Source organism: Gobio gobio (genome assembly GCF_949357685.1).
Source record: "Gobio gobio genome assembly, chromosome: 4".
NCBI classification, from domain to species: Eukaryota; Metazoa; Chordata; class Actinopteri; order Cypriniformes; family Gobionidae; genus Gobio; species Gobio gobio.
The window spans coordinates 54,137,566-54,158,679 of NC_137100.1; positions in this window are offsets into that span (position 1 = coordinate 54,137,566).

A 21,114-nucleotide genomic window follows, 5' to 3' on the forward strand; every position below is an offset into this window, starting at 1 on the left:
AACAGAAGTATTTAAGCATTATAATGTAGCATTAATATAGTATTTATGGTTCCCTCTGCTGGTTTTATTTAAAAGACAAGAATGTGGCCAGCAGCCCAAAAGTCCCAAAAAATAATGCTTACGTAACATGCTGATGAAAAACGCAGTGGGCATCTCGCGGTCTAGACAGCGGTTCAGCTCATCGAAACAGCAATGCACATTCTAAAACATGAGATGTCTAGCTTTTTCTGTATTTTGTTCTAGCTGTCCCTGATTGGAAACAACACACAAAATATTGCCAACAGCAAGTTTGCATTTGCTTATAGCCTGTGTTATAATGCACAAAACCTCAGGGATCAGAGTTAGTGCACCCCACGCCATTTACAAAAAAAACGATCAATTATCAAATAAAGAGATCTGTAAAGACACATGGTGAACAAAGGATTATTCTATTAGTTCTGGAGTGAAGTAGACCACTCATGGAGAATTAGTCTGTGAGCTCAAATGGTAGAAACTTTCCAAAAGCTTAATTAGTTTGGATTAAGACAGAGGAAATGGGACAAGCGTTGTTAAATCTAACCCACGGCTATTGTCTGGCCTTGTTATAAACCCAGAGGGATGTTTGGAACAAACCCATTATCTTCCTCGTTTCATATTCCGCCGCTGTGTTGGAAATGTTCCTCAATGGAATTTTAATGCCTATATATCAAAGCTATTTTAAATTTCGCTTCAGTCCATTAAATACATTCTTCCATGTTTACAAATGAGGCTAAACAAACAAATTAAATTGCTCTGAAGTGAATGGTTATTGATGTAAGGGAGGCCAATAGAGGTTCAAGCTACATTTTAAAAGGGATAGTGCGCACAAAAATTAACTTTGTCATTACTTACTCACGACCTGCATGCTGTTCAGAGCTTCTTCACTAAAAAGCTTAAAGTTGCTGTATGTAAGTTTTTCACTTTACTAAAGCATAAAAATACCATAATGTTTGCAGATATTTAGGAAACATGCTAACAATTGTTTCTCATTAAAACAATGCTAAAGCCAGTTATTCCACTTTGAAATGTGCCTTCCGTGTTGGAATGTCTGTTTTTGTTTTGGTCTGTGCGAAACTGCACGCCGCCAGTTTACCCAATAGACTTGGTCGGCATTACTGGGAACGCCCACAAAACGTCATATCCACCATATGCCGTGGGGGAAAACAATCCATTAGAATGAATGCATGTAGACCTTTGTTAGACGCTTAATCTTTACTCTTTGTAATGATTACGATTTATTTTTGCTTGATGCAGTCCCGAAAAGTTGTCATGTGGCGTTCTGCACCTCTAGAAAGTTAAAAAACCCTGATCTGAAGTTTTATACTGCTAAATAAACAGACGGAGCCGTTCGTCAATTCCGAAAGCCTGTTCAATACGTCCATTACAATTAAACATTTGCACTACATGATGCTGGTATTATTGTAAAGATTAAAAAAGAGATTTCATTAATTGCAATGGCAAAAGTTTGTTGAACAAAACGCCAATAAAGTCATACTTGTGACGGGACTCAATGTTATTTATTTATAGCAGTTTTACATGATGAGCAATCACATATCCACATAATGCGGGAGGTTATTAATGTACAAAACATTCAAAAGTCTTCTTTATTTCATGATGGGCTCATGCTTGTGCTTCATACATTTTCTAGTCAAAATGCCTGCTGCTCCCACAAATATTACACAACATAATTGCTCGGCTACCTCATAAATCACACAGTCTTTTGAGTCGGTTGCTATAAAAAAGTAAATAAAAAAAATACGCTTTTGTCGTGATTCTAATAATATTGTGACGCTGACATGTCAATTTCATAGCACAAGACACGTTTCATTTGGGGGTCGGCGGAGCAGCCCGGACTATTTTGATGAGAAAATGACACCTCTGGCCATTGATTCCGTTGGGTCGTTTATCAGTCACAGATATTGTACGGACAATCTGACCCAATATGGCTCAGTTTTTCTATAGATCTTGCTCTGTCGAGCGGCACAAGTGATTCTACACTGGCTAAACTGGGTTAACCCCATGCATTTACATTGCGGGGAATGGATTGTTTTCCCCCACGCCAACTCCGCCCCCACTCCACGCCCCCAGCTATGACAGAACGCCGACCAAGTCTATAGTATTTCGACAGCACAGGTTGCCATTTTGGCGGAAAACACAAATGGACAACAAACTCCAATATTTGGATTTTGGACTGCAGTACCTATTTCGACCACTATCTGTCGATCCTACATACCTCACCTTTAAGTTTTATTTGTGCTTTTATTCCATTCATAAAGTCACGATGTAAATGAAGTAGCAAATCTTTTCTTTCTTGTTGTGACGTCCATCTGAGTGAACAGATTATCGAAAATAATAAAATGTAGGGCTGGCACTTGGTTCAACCCATCAGTTTTTGATTGGATGGAGGCAGATCTGAATGCTTGTGTGCAGTCAATTGTAAGAAAGAGGCGCTATTTATGAGGACAAAATGTTTGGAGAAATCTGGCATTCGTCACCAGAGAGAAGTCTGTCATTTCGTCGAAAGATCAATATGAGCTTTGATTCAAAATTAATGTTAACATAAAAAAAAAAATTAAACATGCATAGGTGAATCACGCATAATAATATCAATTATTTAGAAAATAGATAAAATAGAACATTTCCATTTCATGTCTACTTTAAATGCATTTAAATGCATTGCATCATGACATCTGGGATGTCGTTGATGTCAAACCTGGCACTATGACCCTTGAGGCACCTCTTTTGCATTCCAGAGTTATGGCAAAGAGCATATAATGACTTAAAAGTTCTGTCTGTTCATCACACAAAGCTAGCTCATGGCTTCAGAGGACTTGGAATTTATCGCATGAGTCATATGGACCAACAATTCATCCTCCTACATATATTCAGTAGAGCCCAGCCAGAGGTATATGGGAGACACGTATGAAAGAGAGAGAGGAGGGCTAGTGAGAGATATCTGTGAAGAATAAGTACATCAGCTGTACTGGCAGTTTGATGAATGTGGGGGAGAGGGAGGTGCGGCCTGCTGAGATGCCTGGATGAAAGGGAACCAAATTACCTCAGCAAATCACTGACGCCATGTCTGTCAGGAATTATTTACTGACGGACGTAACGGGTGGAAACAGGACATGTCTGAGGCGCTGTTTAACGACGCGCAGGTGGCTGATGTTACAACAGCAGCAGGTAGGGAGGGTGGGCTGTTTATCCTGCTCTGATCAGTCACCTTCCTCTGGCAGATTGTCTGTGGAGACAGTTACAGTATCAGAGTGTAGAATGACTTTATATCTCTATTATTATCTCTGAGTAAAACAAACACAAAATAAACTTGAAGCATGACCTAAACTTGAACAAACATAAACTCATGTTACATGAACAAAGCTAGACAAGGAACAATGGTAACATGAGGGTTATTTATACACAAAGACTAATCAAACAATGAACCAATAAGAAAACAGAACACAAGACTAGACCAACTTATGGTTGCATAAAAAAATCACATAGTTCCCTTCTATATAGTATGCGAAAAACAGTATGTGACAAATTAAGTATGTCTGGATGGACACTTTACTATCCCATGAGGCCACAGGAGAGGATTTGTGAATGTGGAGACTGGCGCTGATAGGTCACATGACAATGACAACAGGGTGAATGTAGTACGTCCAGATTAGATTCATACTAAACACATTCCTACTACATATAAAAAAGAGATTCAAAATAAGTACTTACTCAAGAGAGAATGTGATTTTGGACGCAGCCAATGAGCATATAACACATGCGACTAGGGAAGCACATGGCACGATCACATGAGGGCAAGGGAATCACATGACACATGACAATCACATGGCTGGGTCTGAAAACCTAGACAGCTGACTCGTTGCCTCGCTGCCTTATCGGACAATGTCTTGTAAGGCAGTGTTTGTGCATGAAGGCACCTCACGAAACTGATACACATACCAGCAAACGCAACATTCGGATGCCATCTTTTTTTTCCAGCTCAACTGTGACAAAATGGAAAGCACAGGATTGTGGGATATCAAAGGCAGCGAAGGATACAAATAGGCTGCCTTCAAAAATCGATCAAGATGAAGGTATCTCTGGAGACAGGAAGTGACGCTAACATTAGATTTGGACATGCCTTGGTGCCTTCCTGCCTTGAATTGTGTCCTCCGAAGGCAGCATTTTCCAGGTTTCGGACGCAGCCTTGGAAACAGGAACCAAACTACAAAATAAAATACATGAAACAAAACCAACCATGACAATTGTCTATTTTGTATATTGTGTATTTAAAAAAAAAAAAAAAATATATATATATATATTATAAATGTATTTTATTCTTGTTTTTTATATTTTTTTTATTTTATATATATATTTTTTTATTCACTTTATTTATTATCCGTCTTGTCGCTGTCATTCTGTCTGTATACTGTGGAAGCTTCTGTCACCAAGACAAATTCACTGTATGTGTAAACATACTTGGCACCTGAAAATAGGCTAACTTCCGTCAACATAACCAACGTGACAACCTGCTTGCACAGAGAGCATGCTGGGGACTATTTTATGAAGGTTATGAGATGCATTATGTGAATGCTTGGCTAATGTGTCTTTAATCTAGATTTAAACTGGGAGAGTGAGTCTGACCTCCAAACATTATCAGGAAGGCTGTTCCAGAGTTTAGAAGCCAAATATGAAAACGTTCTTCCTCCTTTAGTGAACTAGTGGATATCCTAGGTACTACCAGAAGCCCAGAGTTTTGTGATCTTAAAGGTCGCATGGCGTGGATTTTTTTTTATCATTTTATAATGTTTCCTGAGGTGTACTTATATTGTTAATAAGATTTTTACATCACAAAATGTCATAATTTAGAAATAAAAGGCATTTTTTCTATCTTGATATTAGCCCTCTGGCTTGAATGCTCTGTTTCAAGGGGCGTGTCTTCTGTGAGATGTCAGTGTAAACGCTCACTGTTGTGATTGGCTGACATCTTTGCATTTTAAATGAGTATTAGATTATGTGGTGGAGGGGGCGTGGTTTAGTGATGTCTGCATGCAAGCACTGCCAGAGAGAGACGGACTGGGCACTCGTGGACCAGAGAGACGGAGAGCTGGAAAAAGATTGTTGAGAAAGTTATATTGTAATGAGTTGTTGAGTTTATTTTGTTTGTATCTGGGAGTTCTGAATAAACACGAGTCCCAGTCCCAGCCGACCCTGTCTTCTTCTACGAACTTTGTTACATGTGAAACCCCTCTCGAATACTTTTAATAATTTTTTTTAACCATTACAGCTGTCGAGATGAACGAATCGTGAAAGTGTTGATTATATCATTATTTTTTAGATCTTTTCCCATCACATGAAAGGCTGCAGTGATGAGCATTGAGTAGACAGACAGTCTGTTGATCACGTGAATGCAGTGATCTTGTCATTGCAACGCATTTTCTCTCACAAAATGCTTTGACCACAACTAACAGCAAACACGACATCGACAGGAATACAGTAAGTGCTTCGTTGTGCAGCAACAGCGTCATTCATTATAACGGCAGTTTGGGCAAGTGTGCAGATACACTCGCGACGTGTGATTGACAGCTTTGAACATTATAAAGATAAAGTGTTCTTTGATCGCTCTCTGTAGTTTAACACACTTTAAATAAAAGATTTGTTTCATGCTACTAACAGAAACTATGCAAAGTTGAACGTTTAGTCACTGGCTGGATTCACTGATGCATGAACAGTATTAAACGATTTAGAAAGAAAGTCTGTGTGAACTTGAATATTTCGCTACACATCAGAAATCACTGATCACAGATCAGGCATTAATGAACACTGTTACTCACTGTTTGTGGCGGTGCTGTCGAATCCATATGGTAAAAGTCTGTTTGTAAAGCCTGCGCTGATATTGCGACTAAAATCAGTGGTGGAGGAAGTACTGAATCTCAGTACTTAAGTAAAAGTACAAATACCCAGAGTATAAGTAAAAAGTAAAAGTAAAAAGTACCTGATTTTAAATGTACTTTAAGTATTAAAAGTAAACGTACTTGCATAACAATTTATTATCTTAATGTCTATATTCTAAAAAAACAAACAAACAACCCAAAATTATGGCCTGTGGCATTTTAACTAAGTTAGTTTTGGGTTAATGTAATTGTGCTTACCATCTGTGGCCCAGTTTACACTCTGACTTACAATTCTGGTTATCAGGGTGATCTGCAGAGTTAAATATCATTATTCTGAAGCAATATTCTCTGAAGACAATATAGGGCTGTTACCGATCAAATTAAATAATTTACACTAAAAAAATTCCAACTTAATTAAATTATGTTATGAGATTGTTTTAAATATTTTTTTGAATACACATAAGAAATGTTGGAAAGAATGTTTTAACATAAAACTAAACTGCCAGTAGGTGGCGGCAGGTATTAATGAGTTAATCATTGAGTCGATTAATTCAAACGGCTAATTCGTTCAAGAATGAGGCAGTCGTTTATGAACAGGTCATTGAATATTTGATTCAACCGATTCATTCAAAATACTGAATCATTCAGTAACGCTCTGTTGCTGCTTTGTTTGGAACTATTTTCGCTGTTGAAATAGAACAAAAACAGTCAATATATTGCATCTAAAATGTAAGTAACTTTTTGTTAATTAATTGTTTATGGAACTGTCAGTGTTAAATTAAATCAGTGACACATTTTCAGTCGTGATGGCATTTAGGAAAACAGCACTCTTGGTGGTTTGATGTTTTTTACTGTATTATATGTTTTAAATAAAAAAAACTCCACATTTTGAATCATTACTGCAGTATGTGACTGAGTTTCTCTGTGTTAGTGGCGCTGATTTGTTTCCATTTCTCAGAAAATGTAACAAAACGTTGTAGAAATGTAGTAGAGTAGAGAGTATAATAATTGCTGCAAAATGTAACAAAGTAAAAGTAAAAAGTATGCACTTTTTTTTCTACTTAAGTAAAGTACAGATACGTGAAAAATGTACTTAAGTAAAGTAACAAAGAATTTGTACTTCGTTACATTCCACCACTGACTAAAATAAACGGAATCCATTTCCTCCAATATTTCAGGGCGGGCAAAGCAGAGGAAGGGGAGGAAACCTTTCCCATTCCAGATCGGCTCGTCTGAGCTTTCATTTTCTCAAAGGCAGAGCAGGACACCCAGAACTCGGTTTACACCTATCTAAATTTCTAGCAACTGGGGGACCTATACAGGCTAGGGGAACTCATATTAATGTTAATAAAATGTCATACCAAGGCACCTTTAAAGAGTGAGATGGATTGTAAGGCGATAGAAGATCAGTTAAATACACAGGAGCTAAACAATTTAGGCCTTTATAAGGTCAGTTAATACGGAACTTAATAGGTAACCAGTGTAGAGATGATAAAATATTGGTGTTATGTGATCATATTTTCTTGAGCTATAGTAAGAACTCAGCAGCTGCATTTTGGACTAATTGTAGCTTGTTTATTGAGGATGCAGGACAGCCAACTAGTCTTGAGGTCATGAATGCATGAACTAACTTTTCTGCATCAGAGACAGATAATGTTCCGTAGCTTAGCGATGTTTCTGAGGTGCAAGAAGGCTGTTTTTGTAACATTAGCAAAAACCCTAAAATGATTGCAAGAAATAATGCAGAATAGGAAGACTGATAATTCTGCAACAAACACAGAAGTGATTTATCCATATAAAACTGATTTTACACAGAAATAATCATAAATATTCCCAGCATGTGTGTAAAATATGAAACTGCAAAACGTAACTGTAAAACTCCCACATAAAATGAGTATTCCACCGATACACATCCTCAGGCTCTGTTCTTGCTTCCCTGAAGAGAGAGAATGTTTTTATATTTAGTAAGAGTCAAAAGAATTACAGTGACACATGCAACAATATTTTGAGAGCTGATTAAAACTGTGAATATTTACAGACGCCCTTAGCAAGTGATTGAACATAACGGTTTTGATCCAATCCCAGGGACTCATTTCACATGTATTCAGATCTCTACTTAGTGTGCTGAAATGCAACCTCCCCTCCCTCTCATCCTGCCTGTCTCTCTTTGAGGTCCCAGAGAAGCTGCTAGAGTGGATTGGAAGATCAAAAAGCAGGTAAAAATCCCTTTTATCTTGGGATGACACTCTAAAGGTGGGCAATTAAAAGAACACTGTGTGAAGACACCGACGTTGATGGAGACATTAAAAGGTGAGTCACACACACACACACACACACACGCACACAAAAATGTCCTTGGATCATATTTTACTAAAAAAGAAATACAAGAAATTAAGCTTATTGGACTATTCATACTTTTCCATTTTTGTCATGGCATACCCCCCCCCCCCCCCCACACACACACACAAATCTAATTACTAAAATGCAAAACTGGATTATTATTGTTAAATAAAACTAGTGAAAACATTTCTGTTATTTGAAATAAAATATAAATATTAGTTGAAAAACTAAACTAAACGAAAATTCTAAATGTTGCCTTGGCAATTGTCACAATTCACCAGTGCGAGTGCCAGTGGTTACCACCAGAGGGCACTCCACCCCGGACTGTCACTCCATCAAGGACTACATCTCCCATAATCCTTTGCCCGGACTCATCAGCAATCCACCTGGGGTGCAGGTGGATTACATCCACCTGCACCCCATTACCTTGTTAGCTCACACCATATAAGCCTGTTCATGTCTATCATTCATTGCGAAGTCTTGTTTTGTGTAACACTGCATTTCTAAGCGGTTTCCCTGGTTTCATGTCTCTTGGTCTTGGATTACTTGCCTGTTCCGTGGATTACCCTTTTGCCTGTCTCTCCTGTTTTGTTTGCCTGATTGGACTGATTACCTGTTATGACCTCTTGCCTGTTACGTTTGTGGATTATTCTAAAATAAAGCTGCGTTTGGATCCTCTACCTTCTGTCTCACAGCAGTAGCTACGTTACAGCAATGAACTGAAGCACTAAAAATATAAACTGGAAATTGATAAAAACTATAAGTAAAACTAAAATCAATTAAACCTGAATCACAATATTTAAAAAAAAGAACATTAATAAAATGACTAAAATGTAACTAAAATTAATATGAAAAATGTAAAAAAACAAAAAAACAGCTATTTAAAAATATTAACAAAACTATAACAAAACTAAAAAACATTTTTAATGTAAAAAAATTTCAGTAACACTTTATTTTGATGGTCGCCTTTAGACATTCTGTTGACTATTAAAGGTCCCGTTTTTCGTGTTTTTTTGAAGCTTTGATTGTGTTTACAGTGTGCAATATAACGTGTTCATGTTTCGCGTGTAAAAAAACACAGTATTTTTCACACAATTTACTTATCTGTATACTGCTGTTTTCACTGTCCTCAAAACGGCTTGAAAGATTTCCCTGTTCTATGAAGTCCCTCCTGTTCTGATTGTGCCAGCGGTTCCCGTGTTGTGATTCGACAGCAGCTTAGGGCACGCAGAGCGCACGTTACCGGAAAGGTCACGCCTCTCACCATAACGGGGATGCATGCGCTCAATGATCTCAAAGTACAGCGTCCCTGGGAAAGCCAAACAAAGGTGACTTGACTCCGGGATGAAAATAACAGCGTCTCGACGACATGGCAACAAACAAACTATACGAACGCAACCGAACGCAACACTTCCTATTCTCCACGCGGGAGCAACAAGACCACGCCCCCTTTTTCGCGCGTTCTTGTGGGCGGAGGTTAGTCGACAAACTGCTCTACTGACATAATTAAAGCAGGAAATACCAGGATGTAGTCCAAACCGGCCGTTCGCTGTAGGCTTTGAAAGGGAACTTCTGTTAAATAAAATATCTCGCTTGGCATTGAACTTTGAGCTTTATAATTTTACAGGTATTATAAATGCTCTAACAGCAACATTACACACTAACTAAAGTTTGAAAAATGGGATCACGAAGAACAGGACCTTTAATAACGTTGTAACTATATGTTAACTAACTCTCATTAAAATATAAGTAGACTGTCTGATTAATATCTTCTAACACTTTATTTTGATGCTCCACCAACAGATACTCTACTGACTGTAAGTAACTATGCAAGTATGTGAACTTATGCATTACTAGAACCCTAACACTGAGTTAGTTGACATAGGTCCAACGGTACTTATAGTCAACAGAATGTATACAGGGGACCATCAAAATAAAGTGAAACCCACATTTCTAATAATATGCTCCATTTTATATACAGAAGGTGTAATTTTAATAAGATTAAGTTTTTAAATGGCTTTAATGCAGATGTCTGAGATCAGCATAACTCGTCTAATGAACTCAACTTAAGCTTGTTAACCGTTGCATGGGTAGCAATGGCAGATTCAGACCATGGCATCAACACACGCTCATGCATGCTTGCAAAACACACACTACATTTACACTCATACACACACCGTCTCAGGCTATGATAAACATTAATGTCTCCTTCATAATTGCATCGTTTAAGTGATTTCACCAAATAAAATTGTCTTAGAAAAGAGAGCTGTTAGAAAACAAGTGCTCTGGTGTGAATACCTTCTCTATTTATTCACGTCTCTGTAAAGCCCTTGGGCTCATTATTACTGAAAACAGATTTTAAAAGGTGTAAACTGCCTGACATATTTTACAAAGACGTATTATAGTACATTGGAAATGTCACCAATTTTTGCTGTCATTACGAAAAGAAAGGCCTGCAGGGTAACAGTGTGCTTGAGTTCTTAGCTTCATGCTTAACTTCCCTGAACATTTAACATTACACACTTATAGTACGACACAAAGCGACACACTTTGAATTGTGTGACTTGCAACAACTACCAACCAAGATATAAATGGTCAGGGACAGCGGTTTGATCCCCAAATTAAGGCTTTAACCCATCAAAGGCGAATCAGGAAAGGGTTGGGCGGACGGAAGGGGTGGGGGGTGGAGTTGTTTGGGAAGGGGGCTGGGGGTTCCTAACAGTGCATTATTGTACGTATAAGTACATACGTTTCAACATCGTTATCAAAATATGATTCAGTAACCACAATAGTTAGACAAGTGTGTCACTTGCCACTAAATAGATGCTTGCGAACAGAAATGTTCGTCTGAAGAGGTAACCATAGCAACAGTATGCTGCTCAAGCACTTTTTTGTTAGTATCAGTGCAGTGGACAAAACATTGGCCAAACATGACACTATATACAGTATATATACACACACACACACACACACACACACACACACACACACACACACACACACACACACACACACACACACACACACACACACACACACACACACACACACACACACACACACACACACACACACACACACACACACACACACACACACACACACACACACACACACACACACACACACACACACACACACACACACACACACACACACACACACATCTGGCATAACATTATGATACTGACAGATGAAGTGAATAACACAGATTATCTCTTCATCACGGCACCTGTTAGTGGGTGGGATGTATTAGGCAGCAAGTGAACATTTTGTCCTCAAAGTTGATGTGTTAGAAGCAGGAAAAATGGGCAAGCATAAGGATTTGAGCGAGTTTGACAAGGGCCAAATTGTGATGGCTAGACGACTGGGTCAGAGCATCTCCAAAACTGCAGCTCTTGTGGGGTGTTCCCGGTCTGCAGTGGTCAGTATCTATCAAAAGTGGTTCAAAGAAGAAACAGTGGTGAACCGGCGGTCCAGGCTCATTGATGCACGTGGTAAGTGAAGGCTGGTCCGTGTGGTCCAATCAAACAGACAAGCTGTAACAATTTGCTCAAGAAGTTAATGCTGGTTCTGATAGAACGGTGTCAGAATACACAGTGTATCGCAGTTTGTTGCGTATGGGGCGGCATAGCCACAGGCCAGTCAGGGTGCCCATGCTGACCCCTGTCCACCGCCGAAAGCGTCAACAGATGCACGTGAGCATCAAAACTTGACCACTGAGCAATGGAAGAAGTTGGCCTGGTTTGATGAATCACAGCTTTCCTGTAGCTCAAACAATAGAGTGTGGCGCTAGCAACGCCAAGGTCATGGGTTCGATTCCCAGGGAAAGCAAGAACTGACAAAAATGTAAAATGTGTACCTTGAATGCAATGTAAGTCGCTTTGGATAAAAGCGTCTGCCAAATGCATAAATGTAAATGTTTTCTTTTATATCACGTGGATGGCTGGGTGTGTGTGCGTTGCTAACCTGGGAAACACATGGGGCATCAGGATGCACTATGAGAAGAAGGCAAGCCGGTGGAGGCAGTGTGATGCTTTGAGCAATGTTCTGCTGGGAAACCTTGGGTCCTGCCATCCATGTGGACGTTACTTTTGACACGTACCACCAACCTAAACATTGTTGCAGACCATGTACACCCTTTCATGGAAACTGTATTTTCTGGTGGCTGTGGCATCTTTCAGCAGGATAATGTGCCCTGCCACAAAGCAACAATGGTCGAGGCAGACTGATCTCATGAAATGGCGTATTTATGACACGCCAGTTTGTTTGACATTTTGGCGTGCTATCAAGACGCATAATCGTTTTTTAGCGTGTTTATCAACGGCGTTTCATTCTATCCCCCTACACTGCCCCTACCCCTAAACCTACCCATCACACACACACACACACACACACACACACACACACACACACACACACACACACACACACACACACACACACACACACACACACACACACACACACACACACACACACACACACACACACACACACACACACTGCCCCTAAACCTACCCATCACAAGAAACATTCTGCATTTTTACATTTTCAAAAAAACATAATTTAATATGTTTATAAATCCATTTACATTGTGGACACACACACACACATAATGGTTCGTTTCGGCGTAGACATACATGCGGAATCACACGGCGTAGACATACATGCGGAATCACACGGCGTAGACATACACGCAGAGATGATGGTTTGTTTCGACGTACACATACACGCAGAATCACATTTGGCACATTTGGCTTTAGAAAGTGGCGTGTATGTTTACGCAAAGTCATGATGTCATGTTGGTTCAGGAATGGTTTGAGGAGCACAACAATGAGTTTGAGGTGTTGGCTTGGCCTCCAAATTCGCCAGATCTCAATCCAATCGAGCATCTGTGGGATGTGCTGAACAAACAAGTCCGATCCATGGAGGCCCCACCTCGCAACTTACAGGACTTAAAGGGTCTGATGCTATATATATATATATATATATATATATATACACTCACCTAAAGGATCATTAGGAACACCTGTTCAATTTCTCATTAATGCAATTATCTAATCAACCAATCACATGGCAGTTGCTTCAATGCATTTAGGAGTGTGGTCCTGGTCAAGACAATCTCCTGAACTACAAACTGAAAATCACTACAACTGGTGATTTAAGCAATTTTGAGCGTGGCATGGATGTTGGTGCCAGACGGGCTGGTCTGAGCATTTCACAATCTGCCCAGTTACTGGAATTTTCACGCACAACCATTTCTAGGGTTTACAAAGAATGGTGTGAAAAGGGAAAAACATCCAGTATGTGGCAGTCCTGTGGGCGGAAATGCCTTGTTGATGCTAGAGGTCAGAGGAGAATGGGCCGACTGATTCAAGCTGATAGAAGAGCAACTTTGACTGAAATAACCACTCGTTACAACCGAGGTATGCAGCAAAGCATTTGTGAAGCCACAACACGCACAACCTTGAGGCGGATGGGCTACAACAGCAGAAGATCCCACCGGGTACCACTCATCTCCACTACAAATAGGAAAAAGAGGCTACAATTTGCACAAGCTCAGCAAAATTGGACAGTTGAAGACTGGAAAAATGTTGCCTGGTCCGATGAGTCTCGATTTCTGTTGAGACATTCAGATGGTAGAGTCAGAATTTGGCGTAAACAGAATGAGAACATGGATCCATCATGCCTTGTTACCACTGTGCAGGCTGGTGGTGGTGGTGTAATGGTGTGGGGGATGTTTTCTTGGCACACTTTAGTGCCAATTGGGCATCGTTTAAATGCCACGGCCTACCTGAGCATTGTTTCTGACCATGTCCATCCCCTTATGACCACCATGTACCCATCCTCTGATGGCTACTTCCAGCAGGATAATGCGCCATGTCACAAAGCTCAAATTATTTCAAATTGGTTTCTTGAACAATGACTTCACTGTACTAAAATGGCCCCCACAGTCACCAGATCTCAACCCAATAGAGCATCTTTGGGATGTGGTGGAACGGGAGCTTCGTGCCCTGGATGTGCATCCCACAAATCTCCTTTCAAATGCTATCCAATCAATATGGGCCAACATTTCTAAAGAATGCTTTCAGCACCTTGTTGAATCAATGCCACGTAGAATTAAGGCAGTTCTGAAGGCGAAAGGGGGTCAAACACAGTATTAGTATGGTGTTCCTAATAATCCTTTAGGTGAGTGTATATATATATATATATATATATATATATATATATATATATATATATATATATATATATATATATATATATATATATATATATATATATATATATATATATATATATATATATATATATATATATATATATATATATATATATATATTTCATATGCTCATTTGCTGATCAAGAAACATCTCTTATTATTATTATGCTCTCTTCAGGTCATTGACCAGATCCTACTGTGTAGTTCTGGGCTGATCCCTCACCTTCCTAATGATCATTGATGTTCCACGAGGTGAGATCTTGTATGGTGCCCCAGACCGAGGGAGATTGACCGTCATCTTGAACTTCTTCCATTTTCTAATAATTGCGCCAACAGTTGTTGCCTTCTCACCAAGCTGCTTGCCTATTGTCCTGTAGCCCATCCCAGCCTTGTGCGGGTCTACAATTTTATCCCTGATGTCCTTACACAGCTCTCTGGTCTTGGCCATTGTGGAGAGGTTGGAGTCTGTTTGATTGAGTGTGTGGACAGGTGTCTTTTATACAGGTAACGAGTTTAAACAGGTGCAGTTAATACAGGTAATGAGTGGATAATCAGTTATGCTGTGGAAACCATGATGTGTTTCTTGTAGGTTTATTTGCTAAACAGAAAGTTCAAAAGAACATTATAAATGTCTTTATCGTTTTGATCAAATTAATGTGAAAAAAGTAATTAAATAATATATAGTATATATCTTACTGATCAGAAACTTTTTAACAGTAGTGTATTGGTACATTGGTTAACAGTGCTTGAGATTTCATCAGATAGAACCCTAAAAAGAAAATCCCAACAGAAATCCATTGAAGCATGTCAACGCCTCTGAAAGCCTTTGTATAATTTGCACACTGCCAGCTACAGATTTTGTGTGGAATGAGAGGGCCATCTCATCACATGCCACTAAAAATAGGCCTACCATTTCCTAAATTACAAGCAACATGATGTCTGACTCAAAATCCAACTGTAGTCCCTCTAGACGAGAGTAGCTGGGATGGCCTTTTGCACATTTTCTCTTATTTTCTCTTTTTGTCCTCTGACACAGCTTGCTCTTAAGAGCCACCATATTCCTCCACCTGCTTTTGTCTGCTAATGAAAAGTCTGCTCTTAGAGATCCTGTTTCTCTGAACACATTCATGCATTCATGATACTGGCATCAGAAAAATAAATAATGTTTGAGAAATGACTTCTACTGTTCAATGGGCAGAAAGGAAAGACCCAAAGGAAAGAAATACCATAAATGAGATCTATTTAATATTTCAATTGCTTCTCCTTGACAGTAATAAGATTACATTTTCTACTTGTCAGTTGTTTTTCTCCATAAAAAAAAAAAAAATCAAGTGTGCTTAGATTTGCCAACAAATATCTGATATTTTACTATTACTTCCAACATTTCTCATTAAATTCTTCCTTGACCAAATTATTTGAGCTATGCTCTCGTTCATTTTACAGATCTTTTATCTCTGCAAAGGAACTTCAGGAGAAACATGTCAAAAATGATACTCAAATTAAACATATCTAAGAACTCCATTACATCTCCTGAGCTAGGAAGAGCAACCTCTGAATGTAGTTTTAATAACAGCAGAAAAGTTCACACATCTATTACAGGAAAAGCTCTGTAAAATGTAATTAGGTGTGATATTCCATGTCATGGAGTTACATGGATAGAAGCCAAGGAGTTACTAACTATAGACTTCTACTGCCACCTGGTGGCTTAAATGTCTGCCATTGACTATTGCATAACACTACTGCATGATGTATGTCTTCTCTAGTAAGTCTATTATATAATCATGAATGTCATGTTTAATGACATGTTGAGGGAATAGTAAACAGTCTACTAGATACAATGCACAATTTGTCAGAGGTTAAGTAGTATTCAAGACACCTCCTTTGAATAGCAGTTAGACTATGCACGTGCAAAATGTTGGTAAATAACATGATAATGTTGTCTCACGAGAGTATCTTCAAGCAGTGGAATCAGCCTGTAATTGAATTCATTTTCTGACACTGTGAGTGTCAACTCTGAAGGTTACACTCCACACTCTCATTAATGAAGGATTAGTGCACTTTTGAAGTCTATGATTCATATCCACGTGGGGGCAACAAGTCCCACAAAAACAAATCTGTTGCCTATATTTCCATAAAATCTGTGTTTGTGTTAATTGGAGAGTCCCAGGAGAAACTCTCAAATATTCAAAGCTAATGGTGGAGCGGTGGTGAAATATATTTCAGGAACCCAAGAGGCACTTATCAGAGAGTGGGCTCCAATTTATAAACATGTGTTAGCCTGTCTGAAGTCTTTGCATTTATAATCTACGTACATTGCATTGTTTAAAGCCTCTAAAGTTTTGAGGCTTTGAGGCCTTCTATGCCAATGTACTCCTGAAATTAAACCTGTTTCTCTTCCGGGATGAAACGGTGAACAAAAAAGTAGTTCCTGATGAAACTTTCTGTTTGCATTTCCAATCTCAATGAAAGTTGCTCGGTTGGTCCATAATCCCCAAAAGTACATATTTTGAATTGGTCCATAGGGTCCAATTCTCATTATTAACTAGTTGCTCGTTAGCATGAATATTACTAGGATATTGGCTGTTTATTAGTACTTATGAAGCACATATTAATGCCTTATTCTCCCATGACCATATATACCTAAACTTAATAACCACCTTACTAACTATTAATAAGTAGAAATTAGAGGTTTATTGAGGCAGTCATTGTAGTTAATAGTGAGAATTGGACCCTAATCTAAAGTGTTTCCGGTCCATCTTTGCTCTGAACTATAGTGTGAAAGGCAGCAGTTTTTATTTATTGATTTTTATAAGCAGGAAAGAAAACCGCAGTCTCCAAACCATTCATTATGTCTTGCTCCAGGTCAAAAAAATTACCTAATTAGCAGATAGAAATTCTAAAACTAAAGTATTTTCATGGCCCGGTCATGGCTACTATTACACATCGCACTTCACATTAAAGTCAGCATGAAATAAACATTCACCCTATCTTTTCTTTAATTGCATGTTATAGATCCTATAATGTGAAAGAAACATTCATGCATAAGTTTAATTAATTAATTTATTAATTTTGAAAAAAATTCAAGATATTCCGGTAAAAACAATAAACTTCTCTCTGGTGACGTACAGTATGGATGACTTCTCCAATGGACACTTTATCAACATCACAAATCTAAAGATTTTAATAAAACAAACAAAAAAAAGAATGTACATTTACACTGCTATGCTTTGTGTTATATTACCTAGGCAATTACAAAAAGCTAATTAACTTTACTTTGAGGGAGTGACAGCAAATTTGACATCATTTTCTCTTCTGATTGCTGTAATCAATCTCTCTATATTTTTCCCTCTTTTGGAAAGTCGTGAAAATGCTATCATGGATTTTTTTCTTTTGCTGTTGGAGCAAATGGAAGTACAAAAATTATATTTGCTGACATCTCCTGTTCACCACTTTAGAAGTTTACCCAACTATGACAATGTCCACTTCTGAGAATCCCAGAAATGTGAAAAGGGTCCATCATTTAACCCTCTTAAATTCCGCCCATTCTAGCCTGCCTTCACCTACCTCCACTGTAGAGTGCAATGCCCCCATCTCAAAATCCAAGCAACAACCAAAGTCCCCACACTATTTTTTTTCTTTTTCACCAGTCCGTTATACACTCAAATGTACGTCACATTACGGAGGAAAAAAATCTGTCACTACTCAGTTTCTACTCTACTCTAGTTTCATTGTTAAATTAGCCAATACGTGTCCTGATTTTTAGCTGTGTCTCATAATGTGTTCTTGTCTGATATATTAATGCACATTGCACTTGCTCACTGACTTACTCATATGTCTGGTTGGCTTCATTCCTGTGCCCCTCTTACAAGTATGTAGCATAACTAATTCATTTCCACAAATAGCACTTTAATCATTCAAATCGAGCTGTTCAGGGTGCAGACCACAGTTTTCACCCGTAAAAAAAAAAAAAAAAAACTCATCTGGCAACAATATTTTACCACAGCTTGTGATTTCACAATTACCTCGCAAAGAGAGTTTATGATCTCATTTGAGTTGCTAATGTACTTCCCCCTCTCCTTCCCACCTCTTTTTGTTATCTCAGGGGAAAAATTTTTTTGTACACAGGCCAGTTATGATTCCATATTTACAACATTTAATTTGAATGCCAAGTGAAATGTGGCGAGTCGAACCATATGTAGATTTAATTACACTCCTATCTCGGTAGCTGATTCCCACTCTGCCTTCGCACAGGATTAATAATAAATAATAAACTGGTGATATTCACTTTTGCACATAACAAAGGGCAATAATGTTTAAATCAAGGGCTCTTTTGCGATTGGCCAGTGTAAATGTTTATCTTTGTGCTAGTGTTCACAGTGATTTTCTTTGAGCTGGTATCAATCCAAACCTCGAAAACAAGATAAAGGTATGTTTTTTTCTAATTGGCTTTCCATAAATATATTTTATGTGAACTGTGGGATACTGCATAAAAATGAAGAAATACTAAGATGTGAATATAATACACATAAAAATATGTGAAGATGTGAATATAATGCACAAACACATAAAAATGTATATGTATATGTTCGCTTGAGGTCATGAGCATAAACTATTATGGAAACACATTTACAGCATACATTACTAAATGTGCATAAAGAAGTCATGTGACTGAATTATTTCCCTCTTTCCAGTTCCCGTTGGATTTCGTCCTCCGCATATAAGCTTAATAAAGCCTGAACCTCGTTGTCTGTTCATCGGTCACATTTTTCAAAGGGGGGGGGGGGGGGGAATGCACCCTAAGGCAGAATGCACCATTTCCTGCATTCTGCCTTATTTACACTGTTAAAGAATTGGATTCTCATGCTAAACATGGCCAACGTTTCAAAAAACGAGTTGGACGTATGACAGAGTATTTCTGTACCAAATATACAGGTGCTGGTCATATAATTAGAATATCATCAAAAAGTTGTTTTATTTCACTAATTCCATTCAAAAAGTGAAACTTGTATATTATATTCATTCATTACACACAGACTGATATATTTCAAATGTTTATTTCTTTTAATTTTGATGATTATAACTGACAACTAAGGAAAATCCCAAATTTAGTATCTCAGAAAATTAGAATATTACTTAAGACCAATACAAAGAAAGGATTTTTAGAAATCTTGGCCAACTGAAAAGAATGAACATGAAAAGTATGAGCATGTATAGCACTCAATACTTAGTTGGGGCTCCTTTTGCCTGAATTACTGCAGCAATGCGGCGTGGCATGGAGTCGATCAGTCTGTGGCATTACTCAGGTGTCATGAGAGCCCAGGTTGCTCTGATAGTGGCCTTCAGCTCTTCTGCATTGTTGGGTCTGGCATATCGCATCTTCCTCTTCACAATACCCTATAGATTTTCTATGGGGTTAAGGTCAGGCGAGTTTGCTGGCCAATTAAAGGGTTAGTTCACCCAAAAATGAAAATTCTGTCATTAATTACTCACCCTTATGTCGTTCGAGACCCGTAAGACCTCCGTTCATATTCAGAACACAAATGAAGATATTTTTGTTGAAAGCTGATGGCTGAGAAAGGCTTCAGTTAGGCCTCCATTGGCATTCAGTACACTTATACTCCCAAGACCGATAAAAGGCACTTAAAATGTCATTACAAAGTCCATCTCACCACAGTGACTCTACAATAATCTTACGATGCGACGACAATAGTTTTTGTGCGCAAAAAAAAATCAAAATAACACCTTTATCCAGCTTGTTATTGCCTTCCGCGTGTGCCTCCACGACGCATGCGCGAGAATATGACGTAGCGCCGGGGCTCGGGATTCCATGAAATGCGCACTCTAACCCCATTTTGAGCACTACGACGAGACCTAAAGCACGATCAATGTAGAATCCAACAGCTGAGATACGCGCGTCTTCCTCTGATTGTAAACAAATCACTTCTGGGTCATCTGTCCGAACGCCGGATCTGCGTCATATTCTCGCGCATGCGTCGTGGAGGCACACACGGACGGCAGTAACAAGTTGGAAAAAGGTGTTATTTTGATTTTTTTTGCGCACAAAAACTATTGTCGTCGCATCGTAAGATTATTGTAGAGTCACTGTGGTGAGATGGACTTTGTAACGATGTTTTGAGTGCCTTTTATCCGTCTTGGGAGTATAAGTGTACTGAATGCCAATGGAGGCCTTTCTCAGCCATCAGCTTTCAACAAAAATATCTTAATTTGTGTTCCGAATATGAACGGAGGTCTTACGGGTCTCGAACGACATGAGGGTGAGTAATTAATGACAGAATTTTCATTTTTGGGTGAACTAACCCTTTAAGAACAGGGATACCATGGTCCTTAAACCAGGTACTGGTTGCTTTGGCACTGTGTGCAGGTGCCAAGTCCTGTTGGAAAATGAAATCTGCATCTCCATGAAGTTGGGCAGCAGCAGGAAGCATGAAGTTCTCTAAAACTTCCTGGTATACGGCTGCGTTGACCTTGGACCTCAGAAAACACAGTGGAACAACACCAGCAGATGACATGGCACCCCAAATCATCACTGACTGTGGAAACTTTACACTAGACCTCAAGCAACGTGTATTGTGTGCCTCTCCTCTCTTCCTCCAGACTCTGGGACCCTGATTTCCAAAGGAA